Source organism: Triturus cristatus, chromosome 3_2 (genome assembly GCF_964204655.1).
Source record: "Triturus cristatus chromosome 3_2, aTriCri1.1, whole genome shotgun sequence".
NCBI lineage: Eukaryota > Metazoa > Chordata > Amphibia > Caudata > Salamandridae > Triturus > Triturus cristatus.
The window spans coordinates 944,446,960-944,468,266 of NC_140584.1; the positions used below are offsets into that span (position 1 = coordinate 944,446,960).

At 49.7% G+C, this 21,307-nt stretch overlaps 1 protein-coding gene across 3 annotated transcripts in view; it reads left to right on the forward strand.

Moving 5' to 3' along the window:
• USP32 (ubiquitin specific peptidase 32) overlaps positions 1-21,307 on the forward strand; it is a 1,392,279-nt gene that overhangs the window by 966,850 nt on the left and 404,122 nt on the right. The window lies entirely within an intron of this gene.

The window sequence follows — 21,307 nt, forward strand, 5'->3', positions numbered from 1 at the left end:
GGTCCAGAGATTGGTCCTGGGTGTCAAAAACATTAAATAACAAGCATACCTAATGAAGAAAGGAAAACTTTAATAGGAGAATGGAGGCCGGTCTCCAGCCAGGAAGATGTTCACTCAACATTTCATTTTGTTCATGGAATGTCCATGGCTTTAAAGACATGGGGCAGGACCACGAAACACTAACTTTTTTTACCCAACAAGACATCATTCTGCTTCAGGAAACCTGGAACATGTCACTAATTTCCCTTCCAGGATTTATAGATTTCCACATTCTGGCCGAAAGACACAAGTTTTGGGCACGCAAGAGGGGTCCTCTCAACCTTTGTAAACCAAAAATTGGATTGGTCATCGGAAGAACTGGACACGGGGATTGCATGGGTCCAAGCGACCAAACTAAGCAGTAGACACTTGCCCGAAGAACATACGTGGCAATTATTAGCAATTAATGTCTATATCCACCCGGAAAGGAAAGAGCAGAATGAAAAATATATTACACTAATAACCCTAATTAAAACACTGCAGAAAAGTCATCAGTACTGCCAAATTATCATCTCGGGCGACTTCAATTGTGATCCAATAACTAGTACCTTGCATGAAAGCAAAAGGCAAGACAAACGGGGAGCTAAAATGCTAATAAAACAACTTCAATCTCTTGGCCAGATAATCCTGAATGGAAAACCTTCGGGTGATATTCCAGCGGCAGTCACATTTCTGAGTGGAAATATTGCTTCAACGATTGATTTTGTCATTCTAAGTAATAACCTGCTCTCGCAAGTTGATACTCTCAAAGTTTTGCCTCGAGTCGAGAGTGATCACCTTCCTCTTATTGTAAAAATGAACATCAAAGCTAAGCTTGCCCAAAAAATAAAATCTATAGTGCTTTACCCGGAAAAATGTAACCTTCGAAAACTTAATTGGTTGGGAGAATGTCCACAACTTATTCAAGAGACAGCTAGGGAATTTTTGGACAATGAGGTTACTCATCCAGAAGCCGGCTACGTTAAACCCTGGGAACAGCTGGTTGAGTTATTAGTACAAAGATTCCCAGATACAAGGGGTTGCAACTCAAGGATAGTCATCAAAAGAGAGCCCTGGTTCAATTATGAGCTAAGAGAACAAAAAAGAGGGCTTGCACAAGAGGTGCGATCTCAGTTACGTGCAGTAAAAACAGGCAGGAAATCAGAAAAATGGAAGCTGTGCCAACTGAGGAGCAAATACAGGAAGAACCTGAAAAGCGCAAAGTTAGCGCATAAGAGGGGCATTTGGTTACATCTATTGACCGCTAGTAAAAAGTCCAACAGCAGCGACTTCTGGAGCACTATAAACAAATTGTCATCGGGCCCAAATTTACAGCAAGAAGCTGGAATCAGTCAAGAAACATGGGTTCACCACGTTAAATCCACGTATAGCAACACAGAAACAGGCTCCACAGAAGAGCAACGTGGGCAGCTTTCTGAACAGGAGGCAAAACAATTAGCTCCTGACCTGGACAATTCGGAAGAAATTGCAGTAAGCTCAGAAGCATTTAGCTACGAGTCTAACCACTGAAAAGGAGCTAAGAACTTTTATATTAAAACTTAAGCCCAAGGGAGCGGCAGGTCCCAATGGACTTCCAAATGCTATTTTCGAGAGCTACCCAGCCTTTTGGTCAGTTCGTCTTACTCCCGTCTTCAATGAGATCTATACACGATCTAATGCTCCGGCCTCCTGGAAAGGGAATATTATTCACCCTATATTTAAAAAGGGTGACCACCGCAATCCAGGTAATTATAGACTGATCTCATTGATAGACGTGGAGGCTAAACTCTATGCTTCTTGTCTTCTGGTCCAGCTTCAAGACTGGATGGAAGAGAAGAATAAAATCCCAAAGTTCCAGACGGGCTTCAGGCAAGGGATGGGCACTCTAACCAACTTGTCAATTCTAGCCCTTTTAATTGAAAAAGTGCAAAGAAAGAAATCACGATTATTTGCTTGCTTTGTGGATATCAAATCCGCTTTTGATCGAGTTAATAGGGGCCAACTTTGGAAGAAACTCAAGGCTTGGGGATTGCCGAGTACAACGCTTAACGCCATAACCACCTTATACTCGGATACTTGGGCCAGAGTAAAGTTGGGCGACGGATATAGTACAACTCCTAGGATTCATATGCAACAAGGCTTGAAACAAGGATGCGTTCTAGCTCCCAGCCTTTTTAATTTGTTTCTTTCAGATATTGCACCGCACCTTGAAAAAGCCGATTGTCATCCTCCCAAAATGGCTAATGAGTCAGTCGCCATTTTACAATACGCAGACGACATCGTATTGCTGAGCCAAACCCCAATAGGTTTACAGAGATCCATAAACAATTTAGTAATCTACCTGGAGCAGGAAGATCTCGAACTAAACAAAGAAAAAACAAAAATCATTCGACTAGTGGATCATAAAAAAGCGAAATTTATATGGTCGGCTAACGGGGCAACAGTGGAAGAACAGCATTCCTATAAATATCTCGGCGTAACAATAGGGCAAAATGCCTCTTACAAAGATCATAAATTGGCCCTCAAAGCTAAAGCCCAATCATTAATCTACTCGTATAAGCTTCTACGCAAAAAAATCGACTGCCCGAATTACACGTATTTGCTAAAAATAATGGCCGCACAAATCCTGCCCAGCCTATCATATGGTTTAGCCACCTGGTGTGGTAAGGAAGCTAACATGCTAAATGAGCTACTGTCAAGGATTTATAAGGCCGTCTTTGCATTGCCAAAATCTGCATCTCCCGCTCAGGTCAGTCTGGAATTTAGCCTTCAGCACCAACAATTCAGAGGAATGAGCGGTTTTGTCAAATTGTGTCACAAATTTCGCTCCTCTGCACCTGACTCTATGAACAGATTATGTTGGGATGAAATTAGGGATCAGATGAACTTCGAAACACCGATGTCATGGGGTAGCTTCCTGAAAACATCTTTGGACGAGCTGGAATTACAAACTGCATGGGAAAATGGGGTTGATAAAGAAAGTTTCAGCAAAGCTGCAAACGCATCAGCAAAAAGGAAATCTCTGCTGGCAGACAAAAAAGAACTCAGCAAGCGCCGGCATGGGTGGACAGTCATTAACTCATACAAAACCTTAAGGCCTCAAGCTTATTTATCTGCTCACTTCAGCCAACAGTTAAAAAAGAGTTTCACAAATTTTAGAATGGGCGTGCACGATTCAAAAGACCTGTATCCAACTTGGAAAAAGCCCTTTTTATCCGAGAACTGCTATGTGGTTATAAACTAGAATCGTTAATTCACTTATTATGTGCCTGTCCAGCTGTTTTGCCCGAAAGGAGATAGTGCTTAAAACTTATTTTTAATGCCTTGGAAATTCGCTCGAGCAGGCAAGCGGTAATAAGATGGCTGGAGGGCACGTCCATCATCTTGGCCTGCCGGGGTGTCAAATATATGACAATGGTCAGAAAACTTTTATATCTCGCTGACGGCGAGCAATCTGGATGGTAGCCATTTTCTCATAGTCAATCCACCATAATAATTAAGTGGACAGTAAGCCATGCCCCTTTGCCAGCTGAAATAGACAGTAAAGTCAATTAAAGTCATTAACATTAGTGCACCGGAGTGTAATATAGCCGCTATATAGGCACCAACTATAATGTTTTTGCGAATAGGAAATTACTGTAAATGTATTTAACGTAACGCAATTGTACTTTTTAATACTTTTTTGTAATTTTTATCATGATTTTTATGTAAATAGGGATGGGGATTTGTAATGATTTTAACTAATCAAACAATAAATCAAATTCACATAGTCAAGAGGGTTTCTGATGTTGTCGATTGCGGCGATCAGGTGGGTCCCGGTGCTGTGGTTGGTGCAGAAGATGGATTGGTATGTGTCGAGTAGGTTGTTTCCTTCCAGGTGTTCGGTGAGATGGAGGTTGATGGCTTTCTCAAGGATCTTGGCCAAGAAAGAAGCAACGAGAGGAGGCCATAATTTATGAGTTCGCTGGGGTCAGCAGAGATTTTTGTCTGAAGGGGTTTGGTCTCTGCATGTTTCCGTACGTCGGGGAAGGTGGCCATTGTGATGGCTGCGTTGAGGATGGCAGTGAGTGTACTGCTGATTTCTGTGTGTTCAAGGTTGAAGACGTGGTGGGGGCAGGGGTCAGTCATGCTCCGCAGTGAATTGAGATCATGATTGCAGTTGTGTATGTCATGGTAAGCGGCTTCCATGAAGTGAGCGAGTTGTTGTGGGTGGTGTCTGTTTGTGTCTGGAGGTGCCAGTGAGGGTGGGTTCTGGGTCGAAGTTGCAGTAGATGTTGGATTTCTTGTTGTAGAAATAGTTCGCTAGGATGTTGCAGAGTGCTTGGGAAGGGCAGATCATGTTCTTGGTGGCTGATGGGCAGAAGAACTCTGACAATGCTGAAGAGTTCCTTGGTGTGGTTGGTGCTTGCTTTGATGCGGTCTCTAAATGCGTCCTTCTAAGCTTCTTTGAAGCATTGGTGGTGGCGTCCGGCCTGGTGGTGTTGAAGGCGGTTGTCCACTGGGTCTCTGTGAGTTTGTTTCATCTGCTGTAGGATGAGCTGAGGGGCTTGATGGCGGAGCCCGGGTAGCCTGCTGTGGTGAAGCGGACGATACTGTGGACGATGCCGTAGTCGGTCTAGGTTAGCTGGGTGACATGGCTCAACTTGACTCTGTTGTTGTCTGTGAAGATAGGGTCCAGTGTGTGTCCTGCGCTGTGAGTGGAGTAGGTAGCTCTGTGAGGCCGATGTTGCTCATGCTGGCCAGGAGGTTGGTGGAATTGGTGTCTTCAGGGTCGTCGAGGTGAAAACTGAGCTCGCCTTGGAAGATGTAGTGCTTGGAGTCGATGGCTAGCGGGGTTCCTCTGATGGTGTCTTGTCATCTGTTTGAAGTTGGAAGTTGAGGTTTTCCATGATTGATGTGGTATCATCTTTGGTGGTGGTGCATTGGAGGGTTTCCTTGTGGATGAAGGCGATGCCTCCTCTGTGCTTTTTGGGGGTTAAAGAGGGGTTGAACCAGGTCTCGGTAATGAAGATCACGTCGAGGTTGAGGGTGGTGATGGTGTCCCAGATTTCTGTGGTGTGTTTGCAGAGGGAATGGAAGTTGAGCAGACTGCACTGCAGCTGTTCTGGGGTTTCGGAGATCTGCTAAGTGGATGTGGTGAGGGTTCTTTTGTTGCATGTGAAGTGGCAGGTGAAGGGTCTTTCTGTTGAACTTGGGGAAGAGATGCAGCAGTTGTTTCAGTGTCTGGGAGCCAGGGCCAGCAGCTCAGTGGAGTATTGGTGGGTAGTTGGAGGGCCAGGGTTTCTGGCGCTGGACACAGTCCAGGCGCTGACAGGCATAAATGGGATTGCCTTTGGTGCGGCGGCAGCCTCAAGTAAGTCCTGCAGGGGGGGGGGGGCGTGGTGGCAGGAAGCGGGTAGAAGGAATCAAGTGGCGGGGCAGGTGACGCGAAGAAAAGAAATAAGCAAACTGCAACAATTATACAGCATCATGTATTACTGGGGCAAAAACTGTTAAAAAGGCTGAAGGCTGACTAAACAGGAATTAAAAAGGCTAGCTAAACTGGCACAGTTACCTAAACAGCACTGAGGTATGGGCCGACTACGAGAACAATGAGTATGGGCTAACAATATAGATATTACACTGGGGCTGCAATGTTGCACAAACCGGGCGGAAGCAGCGGTGAGCCTGGGAGGTCGGTGGCTCACAAGCAGCAGCAGAGAGAACCTGTTGGCAGCGAGAGGGAGCTGGTGCAAGGACCTGCAGTTGATTCATTTCACTGAGCACTCAAGGCAGTAGTGTGTAAACTCTCCAGTGAAAGAGGCAGGGCTGAAGAAATATATAAATGTCATTGCATCTGCGGTCTTGCTTCCGGAGCATTATTGCAGCCCACAACGTCCTCTACAATTCCAGATACTGTTTTTTGGGCATCCCCTAATGTAGGAATGGGGTATATTGATCCTTCCCAGGGGATACTTTTTTTTTAATAGTAATCTGACCTTTTCTGGTTGTTCAGCTTCTGAATTAAGGTAGTGGTATCCTGGTTTGCATCCTGCATTTGGGATTCTTACTGTCCCATTAAAATATTTCAGACAGAGGCCTGAAGGGCTCAGGTATACTCTTTCACTGTTTAATGCCTAATTTGATCTACACCCTCCCTTTAATCCTGGCTAAGAACTGCCCAGTAGTAGTTTCAATTCCTATCTATTTCTGGCTTGACTCTAACAATTCATTGTAGTTTAGCATACTAAAATATCAAACATTCTGCGTTTCAGTAAAGCAAAATTCTGCCAAAAGACAGGTTGCTAGTAAGAATCTTTGTAACCACATCTCAAGGCTACTCAAATTTTGAATTTCAAGTTGGGCGAAGCCAGTATGATGAACCTAGTCTCATAAATCTTGTACTTGTTGAAATTTCAAGATTTGAAAACCCAGTTTTAAATCAAAATTGAGACCGGTACACCGACCTGGTATTGTGCTCTAGGTGTGAATTAGAAGTAACCAATTCGTAATAAAGACCGGATTTGCATTTGCAAAGAAATTAAAAAAATGAGGAATGGGAAGTGCTAAAGAAAGACGAGGAAAGAGAAGAAACATAAGAAGATGAAATGGGGCAGCAGGTTCGGCAGAAGCACAGGCTTTTTTAAAGATGGTAAGGAAGGGAACAAGTGGAGATGTAAACAGAGGATTGGGGGAGTAGAAAGTAAAAATAGCAGAGAGCTGGAATGGGAAGTTTCATGGGTGTCCCCTGTGCAAAAAGGAAAAAATGGTGTAAGACAAGTGGGACCTGGGATAGAATTGAGGGGGAAAAATATATTGGGTGGGATTTTGTTCTCCCTCCGCAACTATATAGTACCATTTTATAAACAGCACAGCATTTCTTAGGTTTTCATTTTCCCATCTGCATTATTCCAGCCCTTCTAATCACTGTGCTGCCTCCCAGATTCCTGGTCTCCAAATACCTTAGCAACAACAAAACATTAAAAACCATTTTATGCACTTATGGGATAAAACCACTAAAAAAAAAAATATATATATATATTACCTACTGGCGGTCGCCAGTAGGTAGTTATAGTTAGGACCACGTTTCCATAGGAAAACCTCAACATTCTATTTTGAATAACTTTGGCGCCGGTCGACGAATCCTCGTGAATTTCTCAAAATAGGTGGGGCGCTACGCTCCGCTCCTACCCTGAAATTCTCGGGGGGATCCGTCAAGCGGGGGCTGAGATAAAAGGGGGGTCCCAAAACGCGTTTTTCCCATGCATTTTTCCATAGGACCTTTAGAACGAGCTACAGCCCGAACGGCTGAACAGAATTACTCAAAATTTGGCAGAGAGGTAGTCCCTAGGTCAAGGAAGTGCCTTTTGTAGGTTTGGTGTAAATCTGTTCAGTAGATTCTGAGAAAATAGCCTTTAAATCAATATATATATCTGAGCCCGCTTACGGTACGCTTACCGTACGCTTACGGTAAGCGTACGGTGGCGTGCGCGAGCGCGATTCTGATTGGCTCTTAGATCTTAGTAAACATTCGAATCGGCCGAAACCAGGAAGCGGCGGCCGCCATTTTGTGTATTTCACTGAAAAAAAAGAGTGAAAACAAGGAAAGGGGGCAATGAGGAGAGTTACAGACCCCCTAACATTTGTAAGGGGGTCAAAGAAGGACAGAAAAGTACAAAGAAAACATTTATTGATTTAAAAAAAAATCACGGGGTACGCGTACGGTAAGCTTACGGTAAGCGTACGGTAGGAAAAAAAAAAAAAAAATGAAAATCAGATTTAAGTGTTTAGATATTAGGGGGCTCTAAAAAGAGCCGTTGTGTTCATGAAATGATTTTTTAGTGGTACCTACAAGTAAGTACCGATGCAGAGTCTAAGGTTCAAGAGGAAGACTCTGTTCCCTTCATCATTGAAGTGCACACCATCTCCTCTATAAATGTCTTGCATGTCATAACGCAAGTTGTTGTGGTAAATGGCACCCATACCATAGTCACGGAGGAAAGCAGAAACAGATTTGTTGACGTGCTTTCTTGCTTTGTCATCGCACCGCGTGCCCACCGTGCGTGCACGGCACTAACTGCGTAAAGTGGGTGCGCGGTGCGCGAAGCGCACCGCGTGCTCACTGTGCGCGCACGGTGCGCGAAGCGCACCGTGCGCGCACGGAACGAACTGCGTTAAGTGGGCGCGCACGCCACGAATGGCGTAAAGTAACTTAGCATTTAAAAAACCGTACAAATTCACTGAAAAAACCATAGGTTTCACACACGTTATAGTTAGGAATTAGCATTTAAAAAACCTTGCAAATTCACTGAAAAAACCATAGGTTTCACACATGTTATAGTTAGCGGAAATTTTACTGATAAAAAACCAATGAAATTCCCCCGTTATAGTTAGTGCAGGCAACTATAACTCACGCGACCGCAATCTTCTGCTGATGACATATGTGTCTTTATGAAAAAAAAATATTTGTAATATATGTATAGCTAAAAATGTATGGAAGAAGACATGGGCAAATAAGTGTCTAAATACAGTATTAGCATCAGCAGAGGATTGCGGTCGCGTGAGTTATAGTTGCCTGCACTAACTATAACGGGGGAATTTCATTGGTTTTTTATCAGTAAAATTTCCGCTAACTATAACATGTGTGAAACCTATGGTTTTTTCAGTGAATATATATATATATATATATATATTTTCCTATGACTTCTGTTGCTATAAGGAACGTACAGCAATTTTTCAAGTCATAGACCTAGGCTATGAAACAGGTTCCCTTTGGTTGTTCACACCAAAACCAGCAGCTTTTCCTTCGGAGAAAACATTTACTTTCGTTTTCTGAATTCTCTGCACCCTATTTTCTCCTTGCAGGAAGTGTCTTACAGAGGTACAGTTCACCGAACTGATCTATACAAGTATATCATTTGTATCTGATGGAGACTTCTAGCTGCAGATTCCTTACGTTTGAATTTCCCAGGTGTCAGGCTGGATGCGTAAACTTTTGATGAGCAATACCTCTTGTGCGCGACGTCGGGTGGCTCCATTCGGCTCCACGTGACGTCATCGGCGTCTTTTTAGACGTCACGATGCCTATATAGGTGCTAACAAGGTGCGCCGACGTCTGTTCTTTCCTTTCTGCACCAGTTAAGCGCTGATCCGGGAAAATCTACCCCTCTGCTGCTTTTTGGCAGGATTTTTCTCAACTTCTGTCGAAATTTTGGGGATTTCCGACTTCGTGTGCGAGGGATGGCTTCGAGAAAGATCGGTTTCAAGCCGTGCGGGACTTGTTCCTGCATGATGTTGGTCACCGATTCCCCACTGCGTAGGTCTCAAGCACAACCACGATACGAAGTCGTGTTCGGACTGTCGGGTGATGGCTTCGAAGACCTTACTCGCGGCCCTGCAGTTGACACAGTCAAGCAAGACTTTGAGGAGGTCACGGTCCCGATAAAAGAAGAGGAGGGCGCGGGACCGCTCATGGAGCCCTAAGTTCTCTTCCTTCCATTTGAGGCCCTTCAGACGCTCTTGGAAGAGGCATAAGAAGATGAAGTCCAAGTGGACTTAGTCATCACCTCAACTGGCGTCCATCGTCGAGAGAGGTAAGGAGCACCGATGCTTTAAGTACGGTTCCGCGGAGGCAAAGTGATCTCCCCACCCCTTTCGGGAGCTAGAGCGGCTTCCGCTCAAAATGAAAGAGTTTTATGAGGCCATGCGCCGTGTATTTGAGCAGAACGACCCCACAGGTGAGCCTTCGGACCCGGCGGGGTTGGGAGGGGCCCCATTGGGTTTGACGCCGTCTGCTCCAGCCACGACGTCGATGGGGCCCCAGGGATCCGATCCCATCCCGGAGCGGGTTCGACGCCAGTCAAGCCAACTCAACCTTTCCCAGTGTCAAACCCGAAGTCTGTGCCTGCGACGTCACCGATGCCCATTGGTGGCGCAAGCCCATCCTCCTCCGTGACAACACGGAGCCAGAACGGCGTCAATCGACGCTGATTCTGACAACAGAGCCCAAAGATTCTGTGTTGTCGCCTGAGCACTTTGAGGATGTGCTAGCCTCACGAGAGGAATGGGAGGGATCTGGAGACCCTCTTGAAACCCAGGAAGTCTCTGAAGAGAATTCGGACTGGTATGGGGAACTTGGGGAAGCCAGTGGCCTGGATACTTCTCCAGATACTGGCATGCTCTCTCTGCCAACAGTGGTTACGGAGGAGGGGGCATCCTATGGCATGATGGAAAAGAGGGCAGCTGAGGTCCTTGGACTAGATCTACCCTCAGTGCAGGTCAGGACTAATCTGACCAAGGTGCTTCAACCTGGGGCTTCTACTTCAGAAACCCTTTTGCCCATTAATTAGGCACTTACGGACGTTCTTCTAGGTACATCGTCCAAACCTAGCACAGGGGCTCAGCGAACACCCCACCCCAGAGAATTTGGTGGTGCAGGCCTCTACGTCCCAAGGCGCATTCCCTTCCGCCACTCAGGATAGGGAATCCAAGAGGCTGGATTCATTTGGGAAGAAGCATTTTCCTTCCTCCAGCTGACATTGTGGTCGGTGAATACCGCATGCTTATAGGTCCGTTTCTCCCATTCCCTTTGGGAGATGGTTGCGCAAGTGCTGCCGCAAGTCCTGGAGGAGGCCCGGGCTCTGCTCTCCCAAGCTGTCAAAGATGAGAGAGACGCAGCAAAATTCACCATACGGTGTGGCCTAGATTTGAATGATTCGCTAGGCAGATGGATTTCAACGACGGTGGCCTTGAGGCGCCACACCTGGCTTCATACAACTGGCTTCTCTAGCGATGTCCAAATCAAATTGATGGACATGCCCTCTGATGGAACCCGCCTTTTGGGGAAAAGGCAGACTCGGCCCTGGTCAGGTTCAAGGACTGTTGAGCTACAGCCAGATCCTTGAGCCTCTTCTCCACCCCTCGTAGCCAGTCTTCCTTTTTGCCCCTTTCACGGCAACGAAAGGGGTTTCCAGCCACGTCAGCCATATCCCAACTACCGTCCCACACAGTCTGCCCAAGCCGTGCGAGAACGCGGTGCATTCCAATCTCAGAATGGAGGCCAGAAATCGTCTAACATACTGCCCCCAGCAGCCGCAGCTTCCAAGCAAACCTAGGTTGATTCTGCAGGACCACACTACTCCAGTTGGTGGGAAAATTCGTCATCCTCTCCCCCAAAGGTGATCCATAGCATCGGACAAGTGGGTCTTGCAGATAGTCCAGGAGGGCTATTCCCTACCTTTTCTTTCTTTTCCTCCTCCTATTCTGCCAAATCAGGAATGTCTGACGGAGGATCATTTGAAGTTGCTCCAGGAGGAAGATACGGCTTTCTTGGTAAAGGGAGCTATAGAAAGGGTCCCAGTTTTAGAAGTAGACAGTGGCTGTTATTCCCGCTACTTTCTGATTCCAAAGAACAACAAAGCACTACAGCTCATTTTAGATCTTCAGACCATAAATCTCTTCCTCAAAAATGAGAGATTCAAAATGCTCACTCTGGCTCAGGTCTTGTCTGTCCTAGACCAAGAAGACTGGATGGTAGCGTTGGACCTGCAGGACGCTTATTTTCATATTCCCATTCTGCCAGGCCACAGGCGTTAACCTACGGTACAAGGTAGGTCACGAGCACTTTCAGTTTACCGTGCTCCCCTTCGGCCTAACAAGTGTCCCTCGGGTGTTCACCAAGGTGATGGCGGTGGTCACAGTTCATCTGCGCAGGTTATTGGTGTCAGTCTTCCCCTGCCTTGGCGACTTACTGTTGAAAGCGTGCTCGCTCCAGGCTGTCGTCTCCCACCTTTAGACTACGGCAAACCTTCTGCATTCGCTGGGGTTCTCTATAAACATGCCGAAGTCACACCTGACTCCTCAGACGCTCCATTTCATCTGAGCTGTTCTGGACACAGTGCAGTTTCAGACGTATCCTCCCGAGCAGTGGGTCCAGGATATTCAGGCTATGATTCTGATATTTCAGCCTCTGCCCTGGATTTCGATGAGACTGACTCTGAGGCTGTTGGGTCTCATGGCCTCCTGCATCCATTGGTAAGACACGCCTGATTGCGTATGCAGGCTCTGCAGTGGGACTTGAAGTCCCAATGGGCACAGCATCGGGGAAATCTCACTGATGTGGTTCAGATCTCGGAAGGGACTGTGAAGGATCTGCAGTGGTGGTTAACTAATCGCGATTGGGTCAGTGGCAGACCCCCCCCCCCCCCTTCCTCCCTTCCCCAACCAGATCTCAGTTGTGACAGATATGTCACTTCTGGGATGGGGTGGCCACCTGGAAGAGGTGGAGATCAGATGACACTGGTCTCCGGCAGAGACGGAGCTTCACATAAATTTGTTGGAGCTCCGAGCGAGTCAGTTGTCATTGAAAGCATTCCTTCCCTCTGTCAACGTTAAGTTGGTGCAGGTGCTCACAGACAACACCACCGCCATGTGGTACTGCAACAAGCAGGGTGGCATGGGGTCGTGGACCCTTTGTTGGGAGGCCCTGCGTCTCTGGACATGGCTGGAACAGCAGGGCATAACCCTGGTGGTTCAACACCTGGCAGGTTCTCTGAATGCCAGGGCGGACAAACTCAGCCATTGATGCCTAGTGACGTCTCCAGTCGGAGGTGGCACAAAGTCTCCTTCAGCAGTGGGCAGAACCTTGGTTAGATTTGTACGCCGCCAGAGAGAACGCGCAGTGTCAGCAGTACAGCGCACTGAAGTTTCCAAGGCTGCTATCGCTAGGCGACGCTTTTCCTTGCGAGTGGAGCTGAGGCCTGTTGTACGCCTTTCCGCCCATACCTCTCCTGCCCAGGGTTCTGAAGACTATCAGGAGCGACCAGGCCCAAAGCATTCTTGTGGCTCCGGACTGGGCGAGGAGAGTCTGGTATCCAGAGCTTCTGAGAATGAGTATCGATCCTCCCATCAGGCTGCCATTTCAGGAGGATCTTCTGTTGCAGCAGCAGGGGAGGGTTCTCCACCCGAACCTGTCAAATCTGCGCCTCCATGGCTGGAGATTGAGCGGCGACAGTTGATATCTTTTGACCTTCCTCCCGAAGTCTGCAATGTTATTCTGGCGGACACGTGGCCCTCCACTAAGACAGTATACGCCTTTTTGGCAGTAATTTGTTTCATACTGTACAGAAAGGTCCTCTTTCTGCTCCTCTTTCTACTGTCCATTTATTCATTCTAACCCTTGCCCAGCAGGGATCTGCCTTGGGAACTCTCATGGGTCACCTTTCTGCTCTGTATGCTTTTTTACGGCTGCCAGACCAGCCCTCTCTCTTTAAGTTTCCTATTGTAAATAGATTTCTAAAAGGGCTGGCTCACATATTTCTACCCACACCTTTGTTATGCCACAGTGTGACCTTAATTTTGTCCTTACCTATCTGATGTGTGCTTCCTATGAGCCTTTGCACAATTGTCCCCTCCGGCTGTTGACAATCAAAACAGCCTTCTTAGTGGCGATTACTTCTGCCCGGAGGGTGGGTGAGTTGCAGGCATTAACTTGTTCGCCTCCTTATCTTATGTCCTTTTCCGGACAAGGTGGTGCTTCACACCAGGGCATCCTTTTTGCCAAAGGTTGTGACCCCTTTCTAACTGGGTCAGTCCATAATTTTGCTCACCTTCTTTGCTTCCCTGCATCCCTCTAAGAGGAGCGTCTCCACCAACTGGACCCAGAAAGAGCGTTGTCGTTCTACCTTGACCGCACAAAAGAGTTCCAGAGGGATGACCAGCTCTTTGTGGGAGTAAAGAATGGAAGTGCAGTGCTGAAAGGACCGTCTCTCGCTGGGTCGTTCACTGCATCAAGAGTTGTTATGCCTTGGCAAAGAAGTAGCCCCCTGAGAGATCAAGAGCCCATTACACCAGGGGAAAGGCTGCAACTGCGGCCTTAGCTCGGAGTGTCCCCGTCCAAGACATCTGTCTGGCAGCCACGTTGGCATCTTTGCACACATTTGCAAAACATTACTGCCTTGATGGGCAAGTGCGCAGGGACAGACATTTTGCCAGTTCATTCCTGCAAAACTTTTTAATTTAGCATGTGAGTCCGCAACCCACTGCCGGGATGGTATGGCTCGGGTGTCTGATTCAAAGGTAAGGAATCTGCAGCTAGAAGTCTCTATCAGATGAACAAGTTACTTACCTTTGGTAGCGCATTATCTGGTAGAGACTCTATCTAGCTGCAGATTCCTTACAGCCCCAAACATGCCTCCCAACTTTGCGGACTGATATTGTTGAGCAAGGGTTACTCCCCTTTTCAGGGCCCTAGTTTTGCACACGATTACGTCAGTTACTTCGTGGCTCTGCACTTCAGGCATGGAGAAAAAAAGAGAAGTACTGACGTCCGTGCGCCTGGGTGGCACCTATGTAGGCACCGCAACGTCATAACTGACGCCAACGATAACGCGGACGTCACACAGAGCCGAATAGAGCCAACCAACGTCACGCGCAAGGTGTATTGCTTAGCAAAAGTTTCCGGATCCAGCCAGATGCCTGGGGAATACAAAGGTAAGGAATCTGCAGCTAGATAGTCTCTACGAGGTAATGCGTTACCGAAGGTAGGTAACTTGTTCTTCAGGAACAAAGCAATGGCTGATTTCCTTCACATACTTTTAAATTCTTGTGCCAATGGTATTGTGTCTTTATAGAATCAGAAAACCGCATTGAAATGATATTGTAGCATATAATTTGTTCTAATATCTCTGTATTTCATTTTTGACAAAGAAGTGCCAGTTTTACATCATTATATTTGTACTCCAATGAATGACATTGTAATCAGGGTGATTGTGCGTACCAACAGTTATATAGCTAGATAAAGGTGACACATAAATATTGCCCCATGTGACGATAATGATCGCTTAGCATTATCAATGGCTCCCTGGAATTCTGCGCTTAAGGAGGGGGGGGAACACTGTGGTAAAAAGTGAGCAGCAGGCTGTGTGAGTAATTACTTCCACTACTTCATGTAGGGATTAAATCAGTATATCTGAAAGAAACACGTTAGTTAGATTCCTCACCTTAGAATATCCCCAGGCGTCAGACTGGATCCGGAAGATTTTTGTTGCAATACCCCTTGCGTGTCGCTAGGCGTCGTCTGCGGCTCCGCGTCCGTCGTTGGCGTCGTGCGCCGGAATGATGTCGTCGGAGTACTTAGACGCCGCCCTCGTGCGCTGACGTCAGTTCTTTTTTTTTCCGCGCCAGTAAGCGCCGATCCGGGAGAGCTACCCCTTTAGTCATTTTTTGACTAAATATTTTGACTCTTTTTGGTCACTTTCTCGATTCTGGTGCCGGTAGGATGCCTGGTTTCAAGGCCTGCGACGACTGTCACCGACTGATGTCGGTGACCGATCATCACCGCCGGTGCCTGTACTGTTTGGGGCCCGACCACGACGCGGAGTCGTGTTCCGATTGTATGGCCCTGACCTCGAAAGCTAGGCGGGAGCGGTCCTGTAAGCTTCTCGAGCTTCGCCACTCGACATCATCGCTCGTCTGGCTCGAAGTCTTCGGGTAAGTCGAAGCGCTCCAAGAAGTCCAAGAGGCGACACCGCTCTTCGGACTCCCCTCGCCGGTAGCGCGACTCGGCCGAGGGTCAGGGTGGTCCCACTCCCGTGGCTCCACCGGAGCCGCAGGCGCCGTGCACGTCCCTATACCCGCCGGTCCCTGGGACTGATGCGACGCCGGCGGAGGTCAGTGCCTTCCTCTCGGCCATGAGGAGCCTGGCCCCGCCGTCGACGCCCGCTGGCGCGCCTTTGGGCCCCGCGGACTCGACTGGGCGACCTTGCGCGCCGGCGGAGGCTCCGGCCCCGACGCCACAGGTCCCCGAGGGGCCCAGGCCTGGGCCCCCGTCGACGCCGGTCGACCTCGTCACGCCTCCTCCGCCGGCGTCGACACCGGTGCCGCCTCCGACGCCGACTCCGGTCGACGTCGATCCCCGGTTCAGCCCCTGTCCGGACCCGACGCCGGTGCGGCGCCGCTCGACGCCGCATCCGACGCCGCTAGAGACACATTTTGTCTATCGTCTGGCTCCGATCATTCCTCCTGTTTACCAGGAATCGGATGACGGGGGCGACTGGGAGGGGTCCGTGGACCCTCTGGCCCTTCAGGGCCAACTTTTGCAGGACTGGGCAGATGAACTGGGGGAGGCCAGTGGTTTGGATACCTCACCGGACACTGGATTCATCTCTCCTCCGACTGTGGCTTCGGAGGAGGGTGCAGCTTTTTCTGTGGTGCTGCGCAAGGCGGCCGCAGCCCTTGGGCTTGAGCTGCCTGCCGTGGCTGTAAGGACTAACATCCTCACTGAGGTGCTTCAGTCTGCCACAAGCTCCACTGAGCCTCTGCTGCAATTCAATGAGGCCCTCATTGACGTTCTGCAGGGCACCTGGTCCAAGCCCTCCACAGTCCCTCCTGTGGATAGGAACGTTGCCAGGCGCCACCGCCCTGCTCCGGGCGACCCCAGTTTTCTGTCCCAACACCCCACCCCCGAGAGTCTGGTTATCCAGGCCTCTACCTCCCAATCCTCCTTCCCGTCCGCTCCTCCGGACCGGGATTCCAAGAGACTGGAACAGTTCGGTAAGAAGCTGTTCTCCTCGCTCAGTTTGGGCCTGCAGTCTTTGAACACCGCCTGTCTCTTTGACCGTTATTCCCACGCTCTGTGGGATACGGTGGAGGACGTGCTGCCCCTGTGCCCGGAGGGGGCCCGGGCACAGCTTTCCTCAGCTGATGGGAGAGATGCAGCGCGCCAATGCAATTCGATGTGGACTCGACACTACGGACTCGCTGGGTAGGGCGATTTCTACCACGGTGGCGCTTCGACGTCTCGCCTGGCTGTGGTCCACGTCCTTTTCAGGGGATGTCCAGAGCACTCTCATGGACATGCCTTTTGATGGCGCTCGCCTTTTTGGTGAGAAAGCGGACAGTGCGCTGGCTCGCTTCAAGGACTCCCGGGCTACGGCCAAGTCCTTGGGCCTCTCGGCCCCACGGCCACAACCTTCCGCTTTTCGCTCCTTTCGTGGCCAAGGAAGGGGCACCTCCTCACGTCCGCCTAGCCACCGGCTGCAGAACCAGCCTGCTCGCGGACGTGGTTTCTGCCGAGGCGGTACTGGAGGACAACGCGGTCAGTCCACATCCACCCCGGCGGCATCCGCCTCAAAGCCTTCCTAGTCCGAGCTTTCAGGCCCATTCCTCGCCAGTGGGAGGCAGGGTTCGCCATCACCTGCTCCACTGGTGTACCATTACTTCGGACAGGTGGGTGCTGCAAATCGTCCGAAGGGGCTACTCCCTCCCCTTCGAGACGACCCCTCCAGCCATGCCAACGCAGCACCACCGTATCTCGGAGGATCATTTGAATCTTCTGCAAGAGGAAGTTTCGGCCCTCTTGACCAAAGAGGCCGTTGAGCGCGTTCTGAGCCCAGAAGTAGGTAATGGTTGTTATTCCCACTACTTTCTGGTTCCCAAGAAGGGCAAAGGGGGCCTACGCCTTATCTTGTACCTCAGGAACGTCAATGCCTTCCTCCGGAAGGAACGGTTCAAAATGTTGACTTTGGCTCAGGTTCTAGCTGCCCTAGACCCTGGAGACTGGATGGTAGCGTTGGACTTGCAGGACGCATATTTCCACATCCCCGTCCTGCCGGCCCACCGGCGTTACCTGCGGTTCACGGTGGGTCAGGAGCACTTTCAGTTCACCGTGCTCCCCTTCGGCCTTACCAGTGCCCCTCGGGTGTTCACGAAAGTGATGGCGGTGGTCGCAGCTCATCTGCGCAGATCAGGGGTTCCAGTCTTCCCCTATCTCGACGACTGGTTGTTGAAGGCGGGCTCGCCCCAGGCAGTCGTCTCCCACCTCCAGACTACAGCGGATCTCCTGCATTTGCTGGGGTTTTCCATCAACGTGCCAATGTCACACCTGAGCCCCTCTCAGAAGCTCCTCTTCATCGGAGCGGTTCTCGATTCGGCGCAGTTCCGGGTTTATCCACCGGAACAGCGGGTCCGGGATATACAGGCCCTGATTCCCATCTTTCGGCCTCTATCCTGGGTTTCGGTCAGGCTAGTGTTGCGGCTTCTGGGGCTGATGGCCTCCTGCATCCTACTAGTGCATCACGCCATGCGGCGCATGCTGGCTCTGCAGTGGGACCTGAAGTTTCAGTGGGCCCAGCATCACGGCAACCTGTCCGACCATGTCTTGATCTCGGAGGTGGCTCACGGACCGCGATTGGGTCACGGGCAAGAGCCTCTCCCTACCCCTACCCTGTCGTAGTGACGGATACGTCCCTCCTGGGATGGGGTGGCCATATGGGAGAGGCGGAGATCAGAGGCCTCTGGTCTCCCGCGGAGTCTCGCCTCCACATCAACTTGTTGGAGCTGAGAGCGATCCGACTTGCACTGAAAGCCTTCCTTCCCTCTGTCCGGGGAAGTGTCGTGCAGGTGTTCACGGACAACACCACCGCCATGTGGTATTGCAACAAACAGGGCGGGGTGGGGTCGTGGACCCTTTGTCAGGAGGCTCTGCGCCTCTGGACATGGCTGGAACACCAGGGCATCACCCTAGTGGTTCAACATCTGGCGGGCTCTCTGAATGCCAGAGCAGACGAACTCAGCCGCCGGTGCATGATGGATCACGAATGGCGTCTGAACTCAGAGGTGGCACAAGGTCTCTTTCAGCAGTGGGGAGAGGGAGAGCCTTGGTTAGATCTATTCGCCACCGACGAGAACGCACAATGTCAGCAGTTCAGCGCATTGGAATTTCCAAGGCGGCACTCAATCGGCGACGCTTTTCGTCGCGAGTGGAGTTGCGGTCTGTTGTACGCCTTTCCGCCTATACCACTTCTGCCCAGAGTGCTGAAGAAGATCAGGCACGACCGGGCCCAAGTCATCTTGGTGGCTCCGGATTGGGCACGAATGTACTGGTATCCCGAGCTACTCAGTATGTTGACCGATCCTCCGATACGTCTGCCCCTTCGGGAGGATCTTCTGTCGCAGCAGCAGGGGACGGTCCTCCACCCGAACCTGTCCAGCCTCCACTTCCATGAGTGGAGATTGAGCGGCGGCAGTTGATGCCATTTGACTTGCCTCCTGAAGTCTGTGATATCATTCTGGCAGCCAGGCGTCCCTCCACAAAGACGGTATACGCCTGCCGGTGGAACAAATTTGTGGCATGGTGCATAGCAAAGGCTGTGGATCCCCTTTCTGCCCCTCTTTCTGAGGTTCTCCTCTTTGTTCTTTCTTTGGCCCAGCAGGGCTCTGCCTTGGGCACCTTGAAAGGTTATCTTGCTGCCATCTCTGCCTTCTTACGGCTTCCTGATCAGCCTTCTCTTTTCAAGTCCCCTGTCGTTTCACGCTTTCTTAAAGGCATTACTCACACGTTCCCTCCTGTCCCTTTTGTAATGCCTCAGTGGGACTTGAATCTTGTCTTAACATTTCTGATGTGCGCTCCCTTTGAGCCTCTTCACAATTGTCCTCTCCGTCTTCTGACTCTTAAGACTGCTTTCCTAGTAGCCATCACCTCGGCTAGACGGGTGAGTGAGCTCCAGGCTCTATCGTCCACGCCTCATTTTCTATCTGTTCATCCGGACAAGGTTGTCCTTCGGCCTCGTCCTTCCTTTCTACCGGAAGTGGTGACCCCCTTTCATCTTGGGCAATCTGTCACCTTGCCCACCTTCTTTCCGCCTCCGCTTCCTTCCAAAGAGGAAGAGCGGCTCCACCGTCTGGACCCAAAACGTGCGCTCTCCTTTTATTTGGACCGCACTAAACATTTCCGGGTGGACGACCAGCTTTTCGTTGGCTACGTGGGTGCTAAGAAGGGGAAAGCTGTGCACAAACAGACCATCTCCCGGTGGGTCGTTTTGTGTATAAAAACCTGTTATTCCTTGGCAAAAAAGGACCCTCCTGTTGGGCTGCGAGCCCATTCTACTCAGGCCACAGCGGCTACTACTGCTTTGGGACGGGGAGTCCCTTTGCAGGACATCTGTCAGGCGGCGACGTGGGCTTCGCTGCACACTTTTGCCAGGCATTATTGCCTAGACAGCCAAGTCCGGAGGGATGGCTTCTTTGGCCGTTCTGTCCTCCAGGACTTTCTGGTGTGATCTTGGTTCGCAGACCCACCACCGGGGTTGGTATTGCTTGGGTATCTATTCTAAGGTGAGGAATCTAACGTGTTTCTTTCAGATGAACAAGTTACTTACCTTCGGTAACGATGTATCTGTAAGAAACATTAGTTAGTTAGATTCCTCACCGACCCACCCATCCTCCCCGTTCTGCGAACTGACATCTAGGGTTAAGGCTATCCTTTTCAGGGCCCTAGATTTTTTGGCACCAGTGTCGGTCTCTTGCATGGCTTTGCGTTCCTGGCGCGGAAAGCTATGTACAAGAACTGACATCAGCGCGCGAGGGCGGCGTCTAAGTACTCCGATGACGTCATTTCGGCTCACGACGCCAACGACGGACGCGGAGCCGCAGACGACGCCTAGCGACGCGCAAGGGGTATTGCTACAAAAATCTTCCGGATCCAGTCTGACGCCTGGGGATATTCTGAGGTGAGGAATCTAACTAACTAATGTTTCTTACAGATACATCGTTACCGAAGGTAAGTAACTTGTTCTGCGGCATCAAATACAGTGAAGGAGCAGTTGTTGTCTAGCAATGTGTACTTCCACTAATACTCATGTAAGTACTAGGTAAGGTACTATACTGTTGGTGTTTGTCATGGGAGGGGAAACAGTGCCACTCTAAATAAATGTAGGAGGTGCGAAGCAAGGGTCTTGGAGAGGTCGGCGTAATGTCAGGTCAACATAACATCAAAAGCAGGTAAACCCAAATGTATCGTAAGTGGTATCCCACTTAAGGTGGGAAAAGAGTTCTCCTCGATTGCTGCTTGGAGTGGAGCACCAGGGTGTTACCCTTCCATGGAGATAGGGTGCTTCTAGAGGCCTCTGGCTTCCTCAGTTTACTGAAGGTTACCCTTCACTGTTGCCCATGGTAGTAGTGATTGTTGCCATGCTACAACTGGGGGCGGGGGACTTCCAACAGCATGCTTTTGCATGTTTAGCCAGCATCCATGCAAAATCAATAAATCGAGTTACAGTTTTATTGTTTATGGTATACAGATACAACCACAAGACACATGCCTCCCAACTGGGTAATGTGTTTGTTTCTGTGGTATGTGCAAGTTGTGCGATCAGTGCTGACCAGTAATGGATAGCAAGTGGGAAGACCACAGCTTGTGACGTAGATCAGCGTCAGGAAGAAGGCAGTGGGGGCTTCAAGTGCACACCCCTGGAAAGAATTCATAGATAGTAATAGATAACACCCTATGTAACAAAGTATTGGAAGAGCTTGA